Source organism: Nannospalax galili, unplaced genomic scaffold (assembly GCF_000622305.1).
Source record: "Nannospalax galili isolate Female #2095 unplaced genomic scaffold, S.galili_v1.0 scaffold18, whole genome shotgun sequence".
NCBI classification, from domain to species: domain Eukaryota; kingdom Metazoa; phylum Chordata; class Mammalia; order Rodentia; family Spalacidae; genus Nannospalax; species Nannospalax galili.
The window spans coordinates 8,850,797-8,874,778 of NW_008346548.1; the positions used below are offsets into that span (position 1 = coordinate 8,850,797).

At 40.1% G+C, this 23,982-nt stretch overlaps 1 protein-coding gene across 6 annotated transcripts in view; it reads right to left on the reverse strand.

Moving 5' to 3' along the window:
• Positions 1-10,543, reverse strand: part of Golgb1 (golgin B1) — a 102,026-nt gene extending 91,483 nt beyond the window's left edge. For 3 of the 6 annotated variants that reach the window (XM_029568208.1, XM_008842920.2, XM_008842919.2), the window contains exon 1: positions 10,394-10,543. The gene's annotated coding sequence lies outside the window, so the exon portion shown is untranslated. Of the gene's footprint in view, positions 1-3,994; positions 4,087-10,393 lie in introns of all 6 variants that reach the window. The other 3 variants (XM_008842922.3, XM_008842921.3, XM_029568207.1) reach the window with 2 other exon arrangements.
• Between the last annotated feature and the right edge of the window lie 13,439 nt (positions 10,544-23,982).

The following is a 23,982-nucleotide window of genomic DNA, read 5'->3' on the forward strand; positions in this document are numbered from 1 at the left end:
AACCTCATTTAATTTTATGTCTTACAGAGTTTATAATGAGTAAAAGACTATACAAGCGTAATAATTCATCTGTAAACCTAAAAATATACAGCCAATTTTGAAAGAGATGTACCCTAGCTCAGAAAAATGTTATTGAACAGGTTAATGCTGTTGTAATGAAATGCTTCTTCTAATTAAAAAAAAAAGAGTTGACTAACAGGATTCAAAGATGTTTACTGCCAGGGGAACATGGATTTTGTGTCCCCGCAAACTCCCAGATAAGAACAAATAAAGCATAAATTTTGAAAGAGATGTACCCTAGCTCAGAAAAATGTTATTGAACAGGTTAATGCTGTTGTAATGAAATGCTTCTTCTAATTAAAAAAAAAAGAGTTGACTAACAGGATTCAAAGATGTTTACTGCCAGGGGAACATGGATTTTGTGTCCCCGCAAACTCCCAGATAAGAACAAATAAAGCAAGGAGATTAGCACCAAAAACCCATGGACAACCTTTACAAAAACAGTAACTACTCAACCAAGTTCCCTATAAACCCCCCAAAAATGTGGAAAATAATCAAACTCACCAATGGCTACACTAGTGTCCATGTGGGAGGAAACAGAAGGTGGCCATAGGAATGTAATACATCAAGAGAACAAGAGCCAGTTGGCATTCATTCACTAATGAATGTGCCATGTCAACCAGAGAAGAGCAGCTGAAACAAAGAGGCTTCCTACTCCAGTAACAGATGGGGTACTCCTCCTCATCTGCAGAGGATTTGTTTCACAATCCCAGTGGTACAAAAAGAACCAAATCATATATGTACAGTACGGTTTGATATGGCATGGTATACATATGGAAGGGTATGTGTGTGTATGCTATAAGTAGTACCAACCCCCCCCCACACACACAGTGTGTTTTTCTAGATCTTATTTTGTTTTTTGAGCTAGGGTCTGATATACAGGCCAGGCAGGCCTCAAACTCACAATATTTCTTTTTTAGCCTCCCAAATGATGAGATTACAGGCCTATGTCACCATGCCCATATTGCTAATGTAGCATGCTAACAGAGAACACTGGCTGAAGGTTACAACTAGAGCTAAGAATTACATTTTATCTTTGCAAATTTTCTTTAGTAATCCATAATTATTCCTAACAATTTTACTTTTCTTCAAAGAAATAGTTAAGTAGGACTGAAGAGAAAATAAACTGAAGATAAGTAATTTGAATAGGATTCCATCCAGAAAGCCAAAGCAAAGGAACTGCATAAACATAATCTAATAATATTTCTCTGAAATTAAAAAAGACTTGAGAGCCAGGCATGGTAGAACATGCCTTTAATCCCAGTACTCGGGAGGCAGAGGTTGGCAGATCTCTGTGAGATCAAGGCCAGCCTGGTCTACATAGCAAGTTCCAGGCCCCAGCTGGAGTTACAGGGAGACCCTGTATCAAAAAAGTCAAAAAGAAAAAAGAAAAAAAGAAAAAAGATTTGACACTATGTATTGAAAAAGCCCAAATATCACTGACAATATCAATCCAAAATTGTCAATCATATAGTTTAGTAAAATTACTAGACTTACCCAAACAGGATTTAGGACAAAAAGATCATATGACTAGTAAGATAAGGAAAATAAAATTATCATGAAACTTTTCAACAGCAGTATTTGGCCAGAAAAGGGTTACATTTAAAATATTCAAGAGAAAGGGAGCCAAATATTTTATTTCCAGCAAAAATGAACATCAGATATCAAGAATGCATAGAAAATGCTATGAACAGGCAAGAAGGCTGATGAAACATTTTCTCTGCAGCATTTCTTGAAGACTGAATGGAAGAAACTTTGAGATATCTGTGATACATAAAGATATCATTTTAAAGACTGGTGAACAAATATACAGTTAAATATGCAGTTTGTGAAACTAGGCCTATGTCTGGGAGCAAGAGAATGTAATAATTATGTACTGACAATACATAGGACAACTATGACAGAAAGAATGCAAATAAAATACATGAACTTTAAAAACTGTTTTTAGGACCTGGAGAGATGGCTCAGCCATTTAGAGCACTGGCTATTCTTGCAGAAGACCTGGGTTCAATTCCCAGCATCCGCATGGCAGCTAACAACCATCCATCCAGGGAATTCGACATCTTCTTCTGGCCTTTGTGGGCTTTGCACAACATGAGTACACTTACATGCATACAGGCAATACTCATATACATAAAAATAAAGAAATAAAAATTGTTTTTTAATAAAAAAATTATCAGCATCATCCTAGATTCATTCCTACATTAAAGTAAGTAATTAGAGATAGACTAATTCTATCAAATTTTCAGTATAAAAAAGACACAGATGTGGGGCTGAAGAAATTTAGAACCCCTAAAACCAAACTCCCCTTGAATTTGAATAAATATCACTATGATCTTGCAAGGTTTTGATCTCTATCTTCTCCTAACTCTGTCCACTAAAAAACATTTACTATGCCTTTAATCCCAGCACTCGGAGGCAGAGGCAGGCAGATCTCTATGAGTTCAAAGCCAGCCTGGTCTACATAGTGAGTTCCAGGACAGCTGGGGCTACAGGAAGACCCTGCCTCAAAAAGACCAAAAAAAAAAAAACAAAAAACAAAAAAGACCAAAAAGACCAAAAAAATTAAAAAATTTACTAACAGTGACAAAGTGAGAAGTTATCGCTATTTCTAGTGCCTACACTGGGGTCTTGAAATATTTCCAGTTACCAAAAAATGTAATGAGAGCTTCTAAAAAAAGATTAAAAGATTTTTTTCAAAGGGAAAAAGAGAAACAACTGGTAACCATTCTAAAGTAAAGACACAGAAGTGCAACTGAAGCATCTTGTCCTGCAAGCTAGCAAGGAAGTCATCAAAGGCTACTCTGATCATGTCAAAAGGACCCAAGTTCCCACTGGCAAAAAAGATAATCCGAGTTTATGTAAGAATAAAAATTGTACCATATTGAAGCCTATAAATAGTTTAAATATATACGCTCATAATAATCAAGTAGCTAGTTACCATCTGAACCAACCACTGTGAAAACTGGGTAAATACAAGGACATATATATATATATATATATATATATTGCCTTTCCTACTTGAACTTTACCATTCAGGAAGTACAGAGTTGATGAGGGGATGTACCTCCTTATAAAATTATTCCAGGGTCTGGGGAGATAGCTCAGACAGTAAAGGGCTTTCTGTGCTACTATAAAGCCCTGAATTCTAGCCTCGGAACCCACATAAAAAGCCAAGTAAAAGCCAGCTGTGGTGAGGCAGACTTGTAATCCCAATACAGGGGAGGCCAAAAACATGAGGATACTGGGACTCGGTGGCCAGCCACCTAACCAAATTGGTGAACCCTAGGTCACAGTGAGAGAACCCATCTCAAAAAAAGTGTGGGAGCTGGGCTTGGTAGCACACACCTTTAATCCTAGCACTTGAGGAGGTAGAAGCAAATGGATCTCTGTGAGATCCAGCCTGGTCTACAGAGTAAGTTCAAGCCAGCTGTAGCTACAGGAGACCATGTCTAAAAAAATAAAAATAAAAACAAAAGTGTAGGGGCTGGAGAAATTATTAGCTCAGTGCTTAAGAGCACTTACTGCTCCTCCAAAAGACCCAGGTTCAGTTCCCAACACCCATTTTGGGGTTAACAGCTCTCTGTAACTCCAGTTCCAGAAGATCCAATACCCTTTTCTCCCCTTCACAGGCATTACACATGTGTGGTGCACTTACAGTCGTGCAGGCAAAACACTCAGACACGTAAAATAAAAATCAAATTTTTTTTTAAGAAAAGTGTGAACAGCTCCTGAGGAACACCCAAGGTGGACCTCTAGATTCCACATGCATGTCACTCACACACACACACACACACACACACACACACACACCCCACACAAATTATTCAGACTAATAAAACACTCATTCTAACATTTTGTAAACCCTAATGAAGTCATGGGTCTAGATACTGATCATCAATCAACAGCTGATAATGAAAAGCAAAGCCCAGACCTTATGAACCTCCTTTGAAGGAATATACCACATCTACATTCTTGCCAAAGGACAGAAGCTCAGTTAGATGAAGCCTCCCATCCTGCTGCCATCTGAAGAAAATGCAGAGAACAGAAGAACACGATGAACTGCCCAGTCAATGTGTTGTTCCTAGACTGCGGCAAACTCCACAGGCCAAAGGGCCTAAGTTTCCCACAGAAAACTGTAAGGGAAAGAATTAAAAGACGTATCAAGTTCTAAAATGGCAAGATTCCCATTTGGATAATAAAACTATAAGTAAACTATGGAAGTAGTTTGGGAAGGAAGAGAGGGTTATAAGTCAGATGGGCACATGGAAGGGTTTCTGGAAGGACCAGCAAAGTAAATTTGTTATAGCAGCTCATGAAACTATATATTCTGATGTGTTTTTTTAAATATGTGCCTTATTTTACCATTTTTCTCTAGAAAAATTAACAGAAGTTGTTAACCAAATGTTTAGAGACATCCATGAATCCATGAAGAAGTTTTGTTTTATTTTTGTTGGTATATATTTCTAATTAATAAGGTATAATATGATGTTGTAATTCAGGAATACAGTAGGTGATAATCACCTCAAAGTAATTAACATATTCAGAAGGGAGTTTCTAGACTTAACTACAGACTTTGTCACACACCCTGACCTATATAAACTTAACTGGCCACTTTCCATCACTTTCAGCTCAGATTCCCCACCCACTCTCCAATTTCACCCATAATGTGCCATGCTGTCGCACCTGCACTTTCTTCTCTACGTACCACTGTGATGGTACTACTTTTAGGATTAATGAGAAAAGTACTGAAATTTCACACACAGGATTTCTCAATTGTTTTTAAGCCATTACTTCTTCAAAGAAATGTAAAAATGTTTCATGTGTTAGGGTGCAGGTGTATTTACATTCACCCACTCAAAGCACTATGCCTTAAACACCCTATATATTATCATTAAAAATTTGTGATCTTATTTTGTGCAATTTCTCTTATAAAAATCTTTAAAATTTTCCTTTTAGGTTGGGTGTGGTGGCTCATACTTTCAGTTCTAGCACTTGGGGGGCAAAGGCAAACGGATTTCTTCAAGTCCAGCCTGGTTTACATACTGAGTTCCAAGCCAGCCAGGTCTTTAAAAAACAACATGGGTTGGAGAAATGTCTCAGAGGTTAAGAGCACTGGCTGCTCTTGCAGAGGACCTAGGTTTGGTTCTCAGCACCCACATAACAGCCAACAACCTTTAACTCCAGCTCCAGGGGAATCTGATGCCCTCTTCTGACCTCCATGGGCATTACATGACAAGGGTGCATGCAATACATTCACATATATAAAATAAAAAAAATATTTTAAAAAGCCAACCACACCAGGCGTGGTGGCGCACACCTTTAATCCCAGCACTTGGGAGGCAGAGGCAGGCAGATCTCTGTGAATTCCAAGGCCAGCCTGGTCTACATAGTGAGTTCCAGGACAGCTGGGGCTTCAGGGAAACCCTGTCTCAAAAAGACTCAAAAAAAAAAAAAAAAAAAAAAAGCCAACCACAAAATTCCTTTTATGTGGAAATATAGTTTTTTATTTTTATTTTATGTGTATGAATGTTATGCCTGCATATACGTAAGTGCACCAGTGTCGTGCAATGCCTGCGGAGGACAGAAGATGCTGGCAGATCCCCTGGAACTGGAGTTATGGACAGTTGTTAGCTGCCATGTAGGTGCTGGGATTCGAACCCAGGTCTTCTGCAAGAACAGTCAGTGTTCTTAACCACTGAGCAATCTCTCCAGCCCTGGAAATACGGTGTTATATAAAATTAAAATCCTGAATAGCTTTTGCAAACTATGATTTCCTTTCTCTCTGCCTGATATCACTACCACATGTGCTATTCTGGTCATCTTCCTTAGGAGGGTATATCTCTATTAGTATCCTCCTGAAAAATCATTAGACATGAAGGATAAGATGATAATACTAATGGCAACAATTATTGAGAAATACCGAATTCTTTGCAATGCAAGTGTATTCAATAGTTTAACCTTAATAAAGTCTGCAAACTAAGGATTATCATCTCCATTTTACAGATTAAGAAAACTGACATTCAAAGAAATGAATACATTTCAAGGTCCCTCAGCAACAAAAAAGAAAAGTTAAAAGCTCTTTAAAAAGATTATTTTTCTCACACAGCCACTTCATATCTTATACATGTGAAGGGAAGACCAGTATTTAAACAAGCTAAAGCTCTAGGCTAGTGCTAGATATATCACATTTTGGGCAAGGTAAAAGAAGTCTCGACTGAAAAAACATCTTACAGGCTGATGGGAAGGAGACAACATGATAGAAAAAGGACCAAACTGGAGCCAAGAAACTGAGCATTCTGTCCTGGCTCAACAAGAAGCAATTCATCACACTGGCTAAATCGGTTTCCTCACCTTCAAGTGAAGAACAAGGACCAATCTAAAAACAACTAATGTGATTCCATGATCCAACACTAAGTTTTATAATTGTTAAAACTGAAGAATGCAATGGGGAAGGCATCTTTCATACAGCTCAAAGGCTGGGAACCTAAGGGCATGAAAGCTAAAGGAAGAACAATGCTTATCCTCTCTATAAGGCTCACTACAGAAATGGCAAATATACATACAAAAATCAGTAAACAGGAAAGTGTTTATGGTAATAAATTCACACAAGGAAAACATGATTGCTATAATTTTATAAAGCACCAGAATCACAAAGAACAAGGATTAAAAACAAACAAACACAGAGCTCCATGTCAAGGGCAAGCTTCTATAAAACAGGCAAATAAAACACAGCCTGGACATCCAAGCTAGCCACACCTTTCCTGCCACAGGACCTTAATACTTGTATGAAATGGCACTAAGAGTTAAATAGAAAGATTATTTTCTCAAAGCTTTGCATTTATCAACAATTATTACCTTAAAAGCACTTATCTGATGTATATGGTTTCACTAGGAGCTATAAAATAAACAAATGGCAAGTCCCTAAGACAATATGCAAGACAAAAAGCAAAATAATCAAAGGCTAGAAGTGTGTGCCTGTCTGTACACGCACATGTACCACTTGCTTTGGAACTTAAATGACATTCCCACAGAGCAAGGCTATGTCACACCTAAGTTCATGCATATTTGATTGCATCTCAGTGATTTTCAACCAGATTGAAGAGTTAATAGAACAGTAGTGTTAGTGTAGCTGGTACAAGCATTTTCTATATTAGGATATAACTTTACAATTAGAAAAGTAAAAGCTACTTTTCATATTGCAGAGTTATTTTCATGAAATCAATTAGAAATAAATGCTAACTATCACACATATACACAGCACTTCCTATGAAGCACTCACTGCTCCTGGTTCTTTACCTATAACTTATCCTCATTACTTAATTCATTTTATTCCCCAAACCCTAACAAATGGGTACTATCAGTACCCCCATTTTTAAGGTGAATAAACTAAGGCCCAGGGAATTTAAATAATTTGCTGAGTAACACAGTTCTTCAGAACTTCTTGGCTGGTGGAGATATACAAAGACATCCCATTTTCTGAGCAACTTCCTCACCCAATACTCTTCATCCAGGCTCAAAACAGAGATGAGCAATGGGAAGGTACCATGTAACAGTGATATAGGTAACCCTTTTCTCTGAGCAGTACATAAACCTACATGATCCATAGTAATATGCCCACAAATAATTCCATATTATTTATCCACACACAGGCTCACATACATAAGGACAAAAAGATACAAAGGTGTTCGCTACTGCAGTATTTGATTGCTTATGACAGAAAACAATTTTAATACCCATCAAGAGAAGATTGCTAACTACATATTTTATATTTCTACAAAGGAATGTTGTATAGCCATTTGAAAGAGTGGGAAAGTGTTTTATACTCATGTTTCCTAAAAATTATTAATATGGGTTGAGCATCCTGTATCAAAAAAAAATTAAAATACCTGGTTTAAGTTTTGGGTTTTGTTGTTGTTACTGTTTTGTTTTTTTCTTTTTTTGAGACAGAGGAGGGGCGATAGCCACTCTGAAGATAGGACTCAAGTTTAAACACACACACACACACATACAATCATTTATATTCCATCTATGCCATATATGCATAGACTGAAGATAATTTCACATATTTTAATTTGTGCATGAAGCAAAGTTTCATGGTGTACAATTTTCTACTTGTAGTATATAATCACAAAGTTTGATATTTTGGAGCATTTCAGGTTTCAGATTTAAAGATCAGGGATGCTTAATCTGTATATAGTATTAAGCAGCCAAAACAAAAAATATTAGAATTGTATGTGTACTATGACTCACACGAAGGGATTATGTATGTGCTTCACTATGATCAGAATGCTTCTCAAGGAAGATTTACAGTGCTTTCTTCTGGAAGTGGAGAATGAAGAAGATAGGTAGGTAGGAATGAACTTTGGTTTACGGCCTTAGTATTGTATTTCCATTATCAAAAGCACATATACAGTCTTCAAAATGCCTTGAAGAGTATTATAGGGCTGGGTTTGAAGCTTTGTAGTTGAGTGCTTGTTTGGCATGTACACAGTTCTAGGTTTGAGTCCCAGTCCTGAGAGAGGGAAGGGAGTATTACACAGTCCAGTCTCCTTTTGCATAAAGGTTATTAACAACAGACTGGTGTGTAATGATCAGTGGCGACACGTCTCACAAAATAGTTTATTCCTAATAGGTAACCTACAGAAGTTAATGATCTATTTTATAAACAAGGGTAGTATCACTATCCCGTTAATCCAATGGGTTGGGGAGGGACCAGGGGAGTGGTGGACTTTAAAAGCCAAACAGAAGCCAGGTGTGGTGGCGCATGCCTGTAGTCCCAGAACTCGGGAGGCAGAGGCAGGCGGATCTCTGTGAGTTCAAGGCCAGCCTGGTCTACATAATGAGTTCTGGGACAGCTGGGGCTACAAGGAGACCGTACTTTTTCAAAAAGACCAAAAAAAAAAAAGTCAAACAGGAAGTTTAAAAGATTTTCTAAAGACGACTATTTTTAAGAAGGGCTGCACTACAAATGTATCCTCCCCCAAAAGGCAGGGGGATCCTCCAAAATTCGAACCATCTCCAAAGAACGAGGAAGCACTTTTGCATGGATTTCAAATTGTTTGAGGGTGTCCTACCTTGAAGCCAGAAATTTTACTTTTTATTTAATTCTCTTAAGTTTGTACTTTTGCCTATTTTATACTATGTGATCTAGTTACAGAGGTACTCCTCCACTATGCAAAATAAAGTACCAGGGACCTGTATGTTCAAAGTGTTTTACCTACAGTATATGCAGTTTTTTAAAGTTTGGACGCTACTAATGCACGACTAAGGTAGTTAAACAAATGTACTGCGATGAAGAAGGAAGCACTAAACAGTTATTCCAGGATCAAGGAAATAAGAGTTGTGAGTCAACACAACTGCAAGCCGGGCCTCCTGCATAGAAGCAAGCACTCTACCAGTCGGTTACACCTTTAGCCTCCAAAAATGTTGAGTCCTCTTTAACTTTTTCCTGTGCCTATTCAAATCCTCTCTGTTTTCGAATATAACAGTCCCTGAATTTGACCCATTACCTTATTGATCCAAACCTTAATAATTCCTGCTTTAAAAGGCTTCCAAGCTTTGTTATAAATTCTACTGCCACCTTGCTCAAATCTGTAAAGTCGTCCTTTACACGCCTTGGAGAGCTTCCATGTCCAAAAGTCAGTAAACTTATACATGATTTTAAGTATGTGTTTCGCTCTCAAAAGTGTCCTCTCCCCACAGAACAACTGGAGCGCTTTAAATAAACCAGACAAAAATACTCTAATCGCCATGGGACTCGCCTTCCCCTTAACACTCATCCAACCAAACCAAGTTTGTTTGTTTCCCTTGTAACTCCCTCGGGGTTCCCTTACTCTAAACACCTGACTCCTGAACAGGATCATGGGGCTCATCCTCCCTCATCTTCCCAACCCACTAGAATTAGCAGGATCACGCGTGGCCTCCGGCTGCAGTGACAGTGCGAACTACTGGATTTATTGGGTCCCGCCACCCCCCACGGACACTTAAGTTTGTTCTGGGCCTGCGCGCAAGGCCCTGCAGGTTCTCTCCTGCGTCCTCAACCGCCACACCGAGGCCGGTTCCCACAGGCCTCTCCGGACAGGCCGTGTTGGCAGGACTGACGAGCGCGCCGGCCCCCACCGCTCCCCGGGAAGAGAGGTCCCGGTCCGGCAGACCGAGACCTGCGCTCCAGGCCGCGCGCGGCGGGGCAGGGCGGGGCGGCAGGAGCGAGACCACCTGGGACGGCCAGGTGACCGCCGCGGCGGGGCTCCAGGGGCGGGGAAGCAGCGCAGGCGGCGGCCTGTGCCGGGGCCGTTCGAGCGCGCACCGCGGAGCAGACCGACCCACTCACCTGCTCCCGGCCGCTGCGGGCGGCTCCGGCTGCCCCCCGCCCAACAGCAGCCACGTCAGCTCGGGAATCCCAAGAGCCGAGCTACCGCCGCCGTGTCCCGGCTACTCAACCACTCGCAGCTGGGACGGAAAATGGGATTGGGACTTCGGCCAATCGGAGCAGCCCGCTGGGCGTTACCAGGGAGACCAGGCATGCCTTGTTTGTGACTAACCCAATCAACAATGAAAGCAGCCAATCAATACGCGAAAATCCTCCGCTTCCTCAAAGAGATAGCCAATGAGCTCTAAGACGGAGAAGAAAGGCGGGAGCATGTTGATATATGACCCGGAAGAGGATCCGAGCGTGGACCTGCTGATAGGATGGGTGTTCCGGAAAGATCAGATGTTTGCTGTGTGAGTTGGAAGTTCCGCTTTCCCCAATTCCTCCCAGAGGCCTACTGTTGCTGACCTACCTTGAGGCTTGGGTTCCTGAGGGGTCTTTGGGCTAAGGGCGCCACCCGCTATTTTAGGATTTTTTTTTTTTTTTTAAAGCATTGTGGGTGTGACTTGTGAGAACCAACCAGGAAGAGAGCCAGAAAGTTGGTTATTTAGTGTGACCTTTTAACTTGGTGATGAAAAAATGAGAACTAGAGAAGTGGTTTACCTAAAGGCAAACAGCAAGTTGAAAGAGGCCTGGTGGTCCAGGCCTTTAATCCCAGCACTCAGGAGGCAGAGGCAGGCGGATCTCTGTGAGTTCAAAGGTAGCCTGGTCTACATAGCGAGTTCCAAGACAATTGTGGCTATCCAGGTCTCAAAAAAAAAAAAGGGAAGGACATGAGTTTGAGAGACAATGTTGAAGAGTAGAAGGTGCCTGGGAAGGGGTGCTTCATCTAGGATAAAACAAACTGATTTAAGGGCAGAGGCTCTGGGAGGTGACTATCCTACAAGAGACTACAGCCCCTAAGGAAACGGAGGGGTGACAAACCCAGCCTACTCCTAAAGAATCTCTCTGGTAGGTAAAAAGTAGCCATATGACAAATAGGATGGATCAGGAGAAAGCACCAGGACACAGATAAAACTCCATCGGAATAGAGTTTACTAGCAAAGGAACACATGGGACATATTCCCTTCCCAGTAGGGAAAATGTCTACCCCATTCCTGAGCTGGGGGTCTTTTAAAGGGGGAGGTTTCTTCGTGCAGAAGGTGGGAAGATGTATTTTTTTTTAAGCTGGGTAAGGGGAAGTGGGAGAATAGGACTGTTAAAACCTGTTCTCTTTAGAGATCAAAGGGGAAGCCTGCTGTGTTGGCCAAACAGTGGAGAAAATTCTGCTTAACTTCAAAGACCAGGGTGCTTATCAGTTCCACTCCCTTTTCTCAGGCGCTTGAGGTCCTTGAGACCCTGTTGGTGAGGGGGCAGGGCTATCTGAAACTTAATGGTCCAGTCTTTTGTGTTATAGGTTAGGGGGCACCTTTGTTGTTGTCTTGTTACTTCCTGTTGGACCAGGTGGGCTTGAGGGGAGCTGGATGAGCGGGTCAATCAGACAGTGGGGGTTCCCTCTTCATGCATCTCAATAGGGTCCTCTATGGTTGACAGGTGCTTGTATACATGTAGAGGGAAGGAAAGTAACAACTGACTAAAATTAGTAGGAGAGCAAGAGTTAGTTTCTGGATTTTGGTCCTGAAAATATCTGAAGAGGCAAGGAGCAATGGTTAGCCCCAAGGTAATAACTCTTTTTCATTTTTTTTTCTTTTGCCAGGGCTGAACTAGAGAGTGATGGACTCAGGATTTGTTTTAAGGCATTTTGATAACTGTTGGAGTGGCTAGAATCAGTGTCAGTTACCCCTCAAAGGCTTCTAGATACGGAGAGAAAACAAATTTAGCCATCATTTAATTTTTTTGTCTGGAATAATAGTGGGTTGCCTCCCTTAGCTATAGGTGGGCACCACAATATTGTAGACCCTGAAGTCTTATATCTGAGTAACGTCTTATTAGGAACAAAATCATCAATGAGAGATAATTGTCTAAATAACATAAGAATTTACGTCTAATGTCTGGGTTGTGTAATCCCTTGAACTCTTAAAATATACTGATGACTTTAATTTTGGGTTATACTTTCCTTTTAGGTGTTTAAGACCATACTGTTGGCCCAAATAAACTATTTTTTCTCTTAAGGTTGTATGAGGATTTGGTCCTCAGGGGTCACATGGACTTGGGGGGAGCTCCTGGCTCCTCAGGCTTTTCTTTACCAGTTCCCTCTATGTGAAGATAAGTCAAAAGGTCCTGCTTAACCAGGGCTTCACTTGGAAGCATGGAGGAAATGTTTCCTCTGTGTTGACTCTCCACTTTGCAGACCGCACACTGGTTTAAGTCCATCTTCTGGGGTCTCCATGGCCTCCCTGAACAAGAGGACAGGTGACTCACCAAAGTTACAGGACATTTCAAGAGTGAATCCATAGCCCCTGGAACTTGTTTGACCTTGGAGGGCAAGGAACAAAAATTTTGTCCCTTTAAGTCCCTCTGACCAGATTAATATAGGCCTCAAAGTCTGGCTATTAAACATCCAACAAGGTTAGTTACACCAGCCTGGTACATTCATTACCATGTGCTATGTAGATAGAGCTTGGGCAACATCCTTAAATAAACCTTGACTAGATAGACATCCTTAGACTAGTTGACTAAGTTGCAACCCTAGAAATTTCAAGACTGTCTACCCATTACCCTTGTCTCATCCTTGTTATGTTGTAACAACCCTACACAAACCTTCATTGCCTGTCCAGCTCTCTCATTTCTCTGTCAATTCTGGAAATATCCAGCCATCATAATTTTCATACATAAATCCTTCTTTAAAAAATGTCTCCATTCTCATATCCTTCCAACATCCTCCAATTTTCCATTTTCTTTTTTTAATAACCATGAGACACAATAACATTAACAAACAAATTTTTTATTTATTGTGAGAATTCTTTTCCTGGGGATACTAAGCAATGTTATTCTCCTTTTCAGATTGTAGTATCAAACCAGTGTTTTATTACATTAAAGTTTTTCTGGAGAACCAATGAATTTACTGAGCTTACTTACAGAGAAGACTGAGGGGTTGTTGAGGTATATGAGTGACCTGAGAGTATTTACATTGGAAAGTCTTAACCCAGCATGCATCAAGCCTCCTTTTCCTAGCCTTTTCCAGATAAATATACTAAGTCCTCCCCAAACCCAGGAGACCGTGTGATTAGGGCCAAATTACATACAGTTGGCTGGGAAAAGCACCTGGATACTCAGGTGAGGATCCAATGACCCTGTTTACCCCTCCTCCATTAATTAGATACTTAAGTCAACAAGTCCAATTGTGATGATTTTTTTGTTAGTGGACACACCTGAAGTCATAAAGATGGTAGTTGTTTGACTCAGAAGAAAGTAGTGTGTAGCATCATCTTATTAAAAGAACATGGAATCTAAATTATATACATAAGATAATGTAATAAGTTAATATTACCCATGTACATATTGTGTTTTATAAGTTTCTAGGTAAATCTTTTACCTTATGTAGTTTAGAGAGTGGTCTACCAAAACCTTGCTTTAGGTGGAAAAAAGCAATTGGTACATAGTTAAACATTATCAAGTTGATGTTTACAACCTCCAGCATAATCAATTAAGGAAAACTGTGCTATAACCCTCTTTAAACTTTATAACTGTTCTAGTGGGAGAGATGGGAGGGGTGTCCTGTCCATGAGGGGACACAGGGGCAGGGGTATCAGAGGTAGGGTCTGGAATCAAAGTAGAAGTTAGATACAGGAGGAATAAATGGGTTATTTGAGCTAGAAGCCAGAATAAGGGAGACTAGGGAATATTTTGCAGAGGTGTTTAAGGTTTTGGATTTCCTCAAGTGGAGGAGAGTTAGTTAGTGGAAGGAGAGCAGGTGATGGACTTAGGGCAGCACTGGAGATGGGGAAGATCGTGGTGTGGAGAGGGAGATCAAGTTGGAGAAAGGAGGAGAGCTGGGTTGGGCCCTGGAATTGGAGGCAAGGGAACATATAGCAAGGGGAGAGCATGTGGAGGACTTGGCTGTGCCTCAGGCTGGGGAGCAGGAGGAGGTTGGGGATGGGTCCTAATCAGAGGCAGTTCATTGGCTATGGTAGGATCAAAAGCTGAGGTGGAGGGGTAGGGAGGAACAGGGCGGGCAGAGGCTCCTGGTGGGTTGGGATCCTGTGAAACTGTCTTAGTCAGAACAACCTGATGGGAAGAACATGGGACCCAGAGGGAGGGATTAGCACAGAAATCAAAGGAAGCTTGGATGTATGGTAATTCAGACCGTTTGCCTTTACAATGACAGAAATTTTCTACATCTCTCAAAATATTGAAGTTTAAGATCCCAGTGTCTGGCCAAACAGAGTTATTATCTAACTTGTACTGAGGCCAGGCAGGAGTGCACAGGAACTTCAGCCATTTTGGCCTAATTGTATCTGAAAGTCCTAGTTGTTTGAAGGATTTAAGAAGACAAACAAGAGGTGTGAGACCCTGAGAATTTGAGTAGGTTCCCATAGCGACAGATTATGCACAGAGCGAAGAGGAGATAGACAAAGAACCGAGCAAGCAGGTAGGAGGTAGAGACAGAACCGAGCAGATGGGAAAATCCTCTCTCCATAGGGAGTGGAGGCAGGATCACGAGTCCAGGCAGGAAAGTGCAACAGACGAGGAAGAGAGAGACAGGGAGTGAGTAGGAGGAAAAGGAGTTTGGTCATGCAAAATGAGAGCGAGGAGAACCAGGTACCAAAAGAAAGTGTCCTTATTTTTGTTGCACGGTTCGAGTTATTATTTTCAAGTTATTTCCAAGTCCAAGAAGGTGGTGTCCCACAATTAGATAATGAGGTAGAGGAAAGGCGAAATCCTGTCCTGGACAGGAAGTAGTGCATGTTCCTACCTCTGGAAATAGCATCCTATATCCAGAGAAAGGAAGGGGTTTTCCAACACAGGGTGTGATTTTGAGGCAAGCGAGAAGAGCGGAAAACCCTGCAATGACAGTGTGGCATGACCAGCCAGTAGATGGAGACAAAGTACAAGGAATGGGATGGGAGAAAAGTGGAAAAAACGCCATGAGCCAGAAGGGAGGGAAGTTTGTGGAACAAGTTGATCCTGAGTTTTAGTAGAGTCTGAGGGAAAGTGAGCTCCAGAAGGGTGGTGGTTTAGTAGAGGTTTAGTAGAGCCCCAGAAGGGCAGTGGTGAGAGAGAGGGTGGGGGGAGAGAGAGAGAGAGAGAGAGAGAGAGAGAGAGAGAGATAGGGAGAGAGGTACTTAAAATTAATTTATATATTTTAGTACCAGGAATCATATTGCAGATTAAAGAGAGAATATTTTGGCCTGAAAAAGTATTTTGGTGTTAACATTTTTAGTTCATGTGAGATTTTACTTAAAAATTAATATGATACCAAGTAAATTAATTTCAAGAAGCATAAATTTATGTTGACTGTATATACATATTTAGTTATATAGTCTTTGTTGAGAATGTAGTTTATCATTTTTAACCTAAAACACCTTTGACATAGACAAACAAAATGAGAACACATATTAAAACACCATGAAAGTAAACTAAAAAATGGTATTTAACAAATAGGATTTTACCCAACCATCTTAGATATTGTTTTGTATAGGTAATTAGTGGTCTAAAGAAAGAGTTAATTTTCCATATAGATTTGAGGTAGCATATTTTTCCTTTTTAAGAGCTAAATAACTGAAGGAAGTTAATAAAACCTTGTAGGAGACAGGAAAGACAAAAGGAAACATTAACAGATTAGCTTCAGAATAAATAAAATCTAAATAGTACTGAAAATAATTCCATTAGCTAGTTTCATTATAGTCAGTAATACCCTCTGTTGAAATTAATTTATACCTTAGCAGTTCTCAACTGCATAGTGTCTTTACTCTTAGGTTGTTTTGTTGTTCTCCTCCTTGTCACAGGGTTAGGGGGCCAGCCTGAACCTGGAAAAGTCTTGGAGAACACATCTTGAGATAATAGGCTTGAGTCTGAAGTGGGAGGGCCAATTGAATCTCCAGAGTCAGCGTTTCAGTGAGCTCAGACAGCACGTGACAATTTACCAATATAATTAGTATTACCCTGACATTATAACTAGAAAGCACTAAGGGAATGATGGGGCAGGAACATAAGCATAGAACATCTATCAGAGAGGGAAATAACTCTATTAAAGAGAAAAACTGGCTTAGAATCATAATGTAGAAAGGGGAGGAGTTAAGACCAGTAGAAATGGCATCTCAAGCCTCTCATTCAAGTAGACTATTACTTTTTACCTTTCATTGTTGTAACTATGTGTTGGTAGTAGCTTGTCTCTTTTAAAGTTTGGGCCCTGGAGTACAGCAAATTTCCATGTGCTTCACAGGTCTAGTCATCACAAAGTGTCGGCTCCCTTTGCACCTTGAAGGTAAATGGCTAGAAAAAAAGTTCCCTTTAGAAACTAACAAATATATTCTGTAAACCAGTAGGAATTTAAAATAGTCATTTTTAGAAATTAGTAAATACCATATAAAAGATGTTAAAACCAAAATAATTCCTTTAAAATTAACAGATAAAGATGCCATTCAAACAAGGTCAAAACCTAAAATTAATTTCTTTTAAAATATCCATAATTATGTCAAACAATGTAAAAACTTAAAACAATCTTCTTTAAAAAACAGTAAATATACCATAGAAGAAGTTAAAACTCAAAGTAATCCCCTTTAGAAACAGCCCGTAAACGATGCTAAAATTTAAACTCCCATTGTGTAGATCTGGCATTATTACCTTAGTTTTTATTCTATGACACCATCAAGAAACGAAAACAAAAATAAATTGCAAGAGAATCCTAGGCACCCCTGGTACTGGTAGATTAGTCTTCATATTAAAGAAGAAAGTACTCTCAGATACACACATGCATGCACACACACACACACACACACACACACACATACATATGTAACCTAAATAATAAAGCAAATCAAAGGAATACATGTTTCTCACCAGCCATTGTAGCTGTGAATGCAAAGCCAAGTTGTCAGCAACTCTTAGTTTGTAGACACAAGCTATGCTGGAAAGGAAACTCATGAGAGCAGAAGAAGGAACAGGGCATATAAATCAGTGGTTGTTGGTCTGAAAGCATATGATTTGCCTGAGCAGTGCCTGTGACCTTTATGTATAGTGAAATTTAAAATGGTTAGGTCTAGTTAGAAAAGTAGGCACCTGAGCACCAGTTGCTTCATGCCCAAGAGGGCCTAAGATCAAAAGTTTGAGCCCCTTTTCCTGAGAAAAGTTTAGGAGAGAAAAAGACTTTTAAAACTTTTTTGTTTGTCAATGAGGCAAGCCACCTGAAATTCTTTAAATGTTCCAGCAAAGTTGACCAGCTGGTTTAGGCTAGTTGGGTCAAAACGGGGAGAAAGGGTCCCCTAAAGTATTCTTAGCCACATTTATAAGAGACTTTAAGAATGGGTCCAGCTGGAAACTTATCATTTCATTAGAATGTTAAAGAAAAAAATCCCCAGGGCAGGCGAGCTGGCAATGTTGGTGCCTGCCTGGAGGGGTGAACAGCGGTAAGGGAAAAAAAGCTTTGGGGTCATGCAGGTTTAGTGCCTGCATGGGAGGTCAGACACACGGTGGGCTGGCAGGTACATGGAAGGGAGTTGAAAGCTTTAGTATGGGAGGGGGAGAGAGAGGAGAAGGATACAGAGCATTTGTATGTGTTGGATTGAACAGTGTCAGAAATCATCCTGAGTAAAGTGAGGAAGAAAGGCAGTGGAAGAGGACAAAGACAGGAAAAAAGGATGAAAGATAGCAGGTCTTCCAGGCCCATGGCAAAGGAGGCGGGGAGGGGGCAAGGTGCTAGTGGCGAGTGGGGGCAGGGGAACTGTGGTAGCGAACTGATGAAGCAGCACCATCGCGGAGACCACAGTGCTGTCTGGGAATGATGAAAATCAATGAGAAAGGAGATCAAAAGAAGAAACAAGCATGGCAGAGTGTGTTCCCCAGTGAGGAGAGCCAGAAAGAGGTGAAAGCAAAGCAGAGGGCTGGGGAGTGGAGGAGAAAGAGAAAAGAAGGGTGGGAGTGTACCTGAAAGCCAAATTAGTGGCATTGGAGAAGTCCAAGTGGGTCCCTTGAAGTAAGAAGTGGGTTTTGGCACCATCTGATAGGTAAAAAGTAGTTGTATGATGAATAGGGTTGGTCAAGAGAAAGCACCAGGACACAGATAAAACTCCATCAGAATAGAGTTTATTAGCAAAGGAACACATGGGACAGATTCACTTCCAGGCAGAGAAAATGTCTTCCCTGGTCGTGAGCTGGTATCTTTTAGAGGGAGAACCTTCTGCTTCCTGCAGAAGGCAGGAAAATGTATTTTTTTTAAGTTGGGTGGAGGGAAGTGGGAGAGCAGGACTCTTAAAACCTGTTCTCTTTAGAGATCAAAGGGGAAGCCTGCTGTGTTGGCAAAACAGTGGAGAAAAGTCTGCTTCTCTTAACTTCAAAGACAAGAGTGCTTATCAGCTCAGTTCCCTTTTCTTGGGAGCTTGAGAAGTCCTTGAGACCCTGTTGGTGAGGGGCTGGGGCTATCTGAACTAAGGTTAGATAACACTCTCCATTCAAACTTCATAATAAGATTAATACAAATTTCTTGAATCATATTGTATACCAAGCACTGCAGGAGGCCACCCCGCAATGTGACTCGGTTCCGACCTGCAGAACTGCCATGAAGTACCTGGATTGGCGGGTGGGGATGTGGATGAGGCAAGGGGCAAGAGAAATGGAGACAAGACAGGATTCTGATCAAGTCTCGTTTATTGAAGCTCAAGCATGAGTTTTTATAGAGAATGAGAACAAAGGAACACAGACTGCAAATCATTACATCAGTCAGAGCACAAGGGCTCTGATGCACTTTAAGGGAGGAATCTCTGATTATAGAAGAATAGAACCATAAGCTGGAAAAGAGAACAAGGCCGTGGGCCAAGGCTGTCTGGCCCCGGCTGTGAGCCAAGGTTTTGGGCCAAGGTTGTGAGAAAAATATTATTGAATAGGTTAATGCTGTTGTAATGAAACGCTTCTTCTAATTAAAAAAAAATTTTATTGAAAAAATAAATATAAATAAAATAAAAATATGATAATATAATTGTGTGTCTCTGTAAGTACCATACATCTTTTGCTGTTTTTCTTCCCCTAAGCATTTTGCCATCTAATATAACTATATCTTGTTTATTGTCTCCTCATTAGATTATTAGTTCTAAGAAAGCAGGCAGTTTTGTCTCTTTTGATCTCAGTTGTTTCTCCAGATCCCAGAACAGTATACAGGAGGGTACTCAATGTCTGTTCAAGCAATAAAGTATATACAAGTGTTTTCATTTTTAAATGTGGTACAATAAACTTCAGAACATTAATTTGTACATGGTTAATATAGTGAAGGGAAGACTCAGATGTGAACTAAATGTTACCTTTCTTTGCCTACAGTTAGCCTTAGAATAGATCTTTCAGTTTTAAGATGATGCACCCTTATGTTAGGTTTTCTTACAGCATACTTTCTCTTCTTCAGTGGACTGGTCATTCAGAATAAACTACAGTGAACACAACGGAAGACAGTGTGGAGAGGTTAAAGAGTTAATTAAGCTGAGTTTTTAAAAATAATTTATTGAGAATTTCATACAGGGATATAAGCATATAAAGTGTTTTGATCAAATCTATGCCCACTCATTCCACTCCAACTCCTCCCATATCTACCTATCACTTTTTTCTGATAACTTCATCTACTCTTTTTTCTTTTTTAATAACTACAAGATTAGAAGAAGCATTTTATTACAGCTTTAACATAGTAACACTCTCCAGAGCAAGAGCAAGAGTACATCTCTTTGACAAGTGGCTGTAAATTTCTAGGTTCACAGTTGAATTAATACAGTTATACAATATTGAACTCAGTATAAGCCCTGTAAGACATAAAATAGAATGAGTTTTTAACCTTTAAAAAAGATCTCCATTTCATTTTAGAATATGTTATTCCTGCGGAAAGATTCATTGTTTTTGCTACTAACACTGAGATGTTGCCACATGCATCTCTAATCTGTATGTATATGATTATTACTAGTCATAATCAGTTGCACTTGGATCCTGAGCACCTTTGTATGTCTACAAAGTCACCAGGGAGATTTAAATGGTAATGTTTATCACCTCTACCAATTAACATGACATAAATTTCCATGCTTCCTCCTCAAATATAATACATTTTAAAAAATCTTAATTTTTTTCATTTGTGTGTATATCACACAACATCCCAAACCATCTTATTCAACTATACACCCACTTCCCAGATGGCATCCTCCCATAGCATCGCTCCCTCCACTAGAACCCTTCTACTCTGATATCCATGCTACTGTCTGCTGTGTTGTCAGCACCCCCAGCTATTCCCCACTACTTGTCCATATGATGAATCTAGTCAGCCTATCTACAGGTCTTTGTTTTAGGAAGGTCAGCTGTTTCTCATCTAGCAGCAATCAGTTGTCAATATTCCTTTAAATAAGATTGGGTTCTGCTGTTCACTTTCCCAGTTCTATGCTGGGTTACTCTCTGGGAGTCCCTTTGGCTACCCTGGGCAACAACTCAAGGTATCTCCTATCTGGCATTGTTGCTTGTTATGTAGCCTTTTAGGTATACATGTGGACTCTTAAAAAATTATATTGGCCCCTTTAATCTTTTGTTATACTTTCCTTTTGGGTGTTTAAGGCCATACAGTTGGTCCAGATAAACCAATTTATTTTTACTCTTAAGGTCGTTTGAGGATCTGTTCCTCAGGGGTCACATGGACTTGGGAGGAGCCACAGGCTCCTTTCTTTAACCAGTTCTGCCTATGTGAAGATAAGTCAAAGGTCCTACTCGACCATGGTTGGTTTCGCTTGGAAGCATGGAGGAAATTATTTCTCTGTGTTGACCCTCCTCTTTATAGCCTGGACACTGGTTCAAGTCCATCTTGTGGGGTCTCCTCAGCCTCCTTGATCAAGAGGACAGGTGACCCACCACCATTATAGGACATTTTGAGAGATGCTGATAGTCCTAGGAGCTACTCGACCTAGGAGGGCAAGGAGCAAAAACTGTCCTTTATGTGCTTCTGACCAACTTATTATAGACCTCACAGTATGGCTGTTAAACATCCAAGAAGGTTAGTTCTACCAATCTGGTACTTTTAATTACTGTGTGTCATGTAGAAAAATCTTGGCCAAGGACCAATTGTTCTCAGATAAACCTTACCTAGACATATATTTCTTGATCTGGTATGTATAATTTGTCAGTAGGTTGTTGGAGTAATATGGTTCCCTCTGGTTTTTAAAACTAGCTAGACATTACTTATCTCTAGCATTGTCTCACCCCTCCATCATGGTTTCCCCCAATTAAGATTCCCCCATTTCCTCCCTTTCTCCCTTAATATTACCCTTCTCCTACAGTCCTACCTCTCTTGAGCTCCTTCTATCCCTTTATCCCCTAGGTTCCTTGTATACCCTTCCCTCCCCCCTCCCTTAAACTAACCCAATTTTTATCCATATCTCCCTTACTAATGCCTGTTTCCTACTGATCTTCTCTTTCAGGTTCTTTCTTTTCATTTACCTCTCTGTTTCCTTTCCATTATTCTGATTCCTGTACTTATTTCTGGACACATACTCACTTATCAGTGTGGTTCTAGGATCCACATGTGAGGGAGAGCATATGTCGCTTTTTTTTTTCTGAGTCTGCGTTACTTCACTTAGTATAACAATTTCTAGTTCTATCCATTTATCTGCAAATTTCATAGTTTCATCTTTCTTTACTGCTGAGTAAAACTCCATCGTTTAAATGAACCACATTTCCATTATCTACGTGTCAACTGCGGGACATTTAGGTTGCTTCCATCTCTTAGCTATTGTGAAAAGAGCAGCAACAAACATGGATGTACAAGTGTCTCTGCAATAGGATGAGTTCTTTGGGTATATGCCAAGGAGTGGTATAACTGGGTCAAATGGTAGGTTCATTTGTAGTTTTTTTAAGAGTTCTACACACTGCTTTCCACAAGGCTTGAACAAGTTTGCAGCCTCACCAGCACTGGATGAGTGTTCCCCTTTCCACACATCCTCTCCAACATTTGGTATCATTTGCTCTCTTGATCTTAGCCAGTCTGACTGGGGTAAGGTGAAATCATAAAGTGGCTCTAATTTGCATTTCCCTAATTATTAGTGATGTTGAACATCTTTTAAGATGTATTATAGCCATCTTTACTTCTTCTGAGAACTCTCTGTTCAGCTCCTTGGCCCATCTTTTAATTCGGTTACTTCTTGTCTTGATTCTCTGTTTTTTGAGTTTGTTATATATTCTGGATATTAAAACTCTGTCAGATGTGTCACTGGCGAAGATTTTCTCCCATTCTGTGGGTTTTCTGTTCACTTCCCTGGTTTCCTCCTTTGATGTACAGAAGCTGTTTGGTTTAATGAGGTCCCATTTGTTAATTCTTGCCCTTGTTTCCTGCGCAATTGATGTCTGGTTTAGAAAATCCTTTCCTACACCTATATCTTATAGGTTTTTGCCAATGTTTTCTTCTAACAGTTTCAGAGATTCAGGCTTTACATTGAGGTCTTTGATTCACTTGGAACTGACTTTTGTGCAAGGTGAAAGATAGCGGTTTAGTTTCATTCATCTGCAGGTGGAGATCCAGTTTTGCCAGCACCTTTTGCTGAACATGCAGTCTTTCCTCCAGTGAATATTTTTGTCCCCTTTGTCAAATATCAGGTAGCTGAAATTGCCTTTACTTGTATTTGGGTCTTCAATTTTGCTCTATTGATTTATGGGTCTGTTTTTGTGCCAGTACCATGTTGTTTTTATAACTATAGCTCTGTAATACTACTTAAAATCAGGTATAGTATCCCCCCCCCGGCATTGCTCTTAGTGCTCAGGGTTGCTTTGGCTATCCGAGGTCTTTTGTGCTTCCATATGAATCTTAGGATTTTTTTTTCCAATTCCGTGAAAAATGTCATGGGGATTTTGATTGGCATTGCATTGAATCTATAAATGACTTTTGGTAGGATGGTCATTTTCACAATATTAATTCTTCCAATCAATGAGCATGTCAGGTCCTTCCATCTTCTGATGTCTTCCTCAACCTCTTTCTTTAAAGGTTTAAAAATTTCATTGTACAGGTCTTTAATGTCTTCAGTCAGGTTTATTCCAAGATATTTTTTTGCAGCTATTGTGAAGGGGAGTGTTTCCATGGGCTCTTTCTCTGATTGCTTGTTATTGGTATATAGGAAGGCTACAGACTTTTGTAGGTTAATTTTGTAACCTGCCACTTTACTGAACATGTTAATAGTTTCTAGGAGTTTTCTGGTGGAATTTTTGGCATCTCTTAAATATAATATCATATCATCTGCAAAAAGGGATAGTTTGATTTCTTCTTTTCCAATGATTACTCCTTTAATTTCCTGCTCTTGTCTTATTGCTCTTGCAAGAGTTTCAAGCACTGTGTTAAAGAGAAGTGGAGATAGTGGACAGCCTTGTCTGGTTCCTAAATCAATGGGAATGCTTCCAGTTTTTCTCCATTTAGAATGATGTTGGCTGTGAGTAGGTGTAGGAAAGTACTTTCT